This window comes from Acanthisitta chloris, unplaced genomic scaffold, assembly GCF_000695815.1.
Source record: "Acanthisitta chloris isolate BGI_N310 unplaced genomic scaffold, ASM69581v1 scaffold14704, whole genome shotgun sequence".
Classification (NCBI taxonomy): domain Eukaryota; kingdom Metazoa; phylum Chordata; class Aves; order Passeriformes; family Acanthisittidae; genus Acanthisitta; species Acanthisitta chloris.
The window spans coordinates 1-1,929 of record NW_008671094.1 but is presented as its reverse complement, the minus strand read 5'-3'; positions in this window follow the sequence as shown (position 1 = coordinate 1,929).

The window sequence follows — 1,929 nt, the reverse complement described above, 5'->3', positions numbered from 1 at the left end:
AATACAGCTATATGCTAATCTAATAATAATGACTATCAGTAAAATAATGCCAAGTGTTCTTAGTATTTCTTTAACTATATATAATTACCAAAGCGACAACCTCCTAAATATTGTTGCCTACTTATTATTGGTTAATTATTACCACTAGCTTACCTTACACACAATGCTATTGGTCACCTACATATCAATCATAAAATGCCTTAATCATTGTTCTCCACTTTTAACCATCTTCAGCTCCTGCATCCCACAGCCAGGAGCTGCTTATCTTGCTACCTCCTTTCTCTCATTCCAGCTGCAGCTGTGTCCTTGAACAGCTTAGCCTGCAGCTTGCTCAGGCCTTGCTAGCAAGACTGGATTGCTCACATGTCCGTTAGCAATCAGAAATTCTCCCACAACTGAGTGCTACAACTCAGCACATCTCAATTACTCCCAACACTGCTGCACTGCTTTATACCAAAGGATGTTCTGCCTCACTTGTCTCCACCAGGTTCTGTTCCACTCACAGAGGAATATACCAAGAGCAGCTAATGGGCAGCATTGCCAATTAATACTATGGAGTTGGTTTATATGTGACATATTGTCCCGTGCACTGATTTGTAATCTGATCAGACTAACATTTGTCATGCAGAGTGCAACTCTGATGTGAGAAATAGCCTCTTCATTTTCCCTGACAACTGTTAACACTGAGCCAGTCTTCAGTGCTTGTGCCTCAGGCAACTGGTGCTGCCAAAAATAAAGGCAAAGACTGTGGGGAGAAGCATTTTGCAAGATTAAGCTCTGTCTCAAAAGTGAATAAATCGAGGCAGAGAGGCACATCCTTAATTTCTGAAGACAAGAGGAACTTCATAGTGACTGTTTATCTCTGATGAGGCAGTGAGGGAAAACACCCAAAACATTTAGATGGAGCTTTGGTACTGCCTGTGGATGGGGCAAGGAATGCAGCTGGAAGGGGGAAAAGTGCAATAAACTGAGTCTGAAGCCATAGATTAAGGGTAAAGGACACGAGGGTCTTATGGTTTCTCCGTCACACAGTCAGTATTGGGGCCACTCATATAAAGCATCTTTACTGATGATCTGGACATGGGGAGTGAGTGCACACTCAGGAAGTGTGCAGAGACACAACGTTGGGTGGGAGTGTGGATCTGCCTGAGGGTAGGAAAGCTCTACAGAGAGACCTGGACCAGCTTGGTCAGTGACTGAGGACAACTGCATGAGGGTCAGTCAGGCTCAGTGCTGGTCCTGCCCTTGGCACACAACAGCCCATGCAGCTCCAGGCTGGGGGAGCAGTGGGGACAGAGGTGTTGGTCCCAAAGGACTTGGCAGTGCTGGTGGCACAGGTCATTGGGAGCTCAGTGGAGTCGCCATCCCTGGAGGTGTTTCAGAGGTGTCTGGATCTGGCACTGGAGGATCTGGTTTAGGGTTCAGGGGTTCCAGCAGTGACAGGTTAATGTTTGGACTGAATGATCTTAGTGTTCTCCTCCAACCTTGATGGTTCTGTGATGCTGTCACAGCCCACACTCAGCATCTGAAACACTGCCAATATCAGTAAAGTCCCACTACCAAAATGCACACTGGTAAAACTCTGAAAGCTGAAATTCAGCCCCAGTGAAACACAAGACACAAAGACTTAGAGAGAAATTAGATGACTGTGATCCTCAGAGAACTCCAGAGTGAATTGTGACCTCATTAGTCACATTGCTCACACACGAGCTAGAGGCAGATGTTTCTCAGCTCAGCTCCTCAGCTGAAGGCACTGATGCTAACCTAATTACAGCCTGCAGGAGGTCTGACCTGGTACAACATCTCTCAAGGCTACTGAGAAAAGTGAAAATAAATAAATATAAATGAGCCCCAGATCATTATTTTCCTGGCTTGGTACAGTTTTCAATTCAGTACCTGAAACCAAATAATCATAGAATTTTAGGGGTT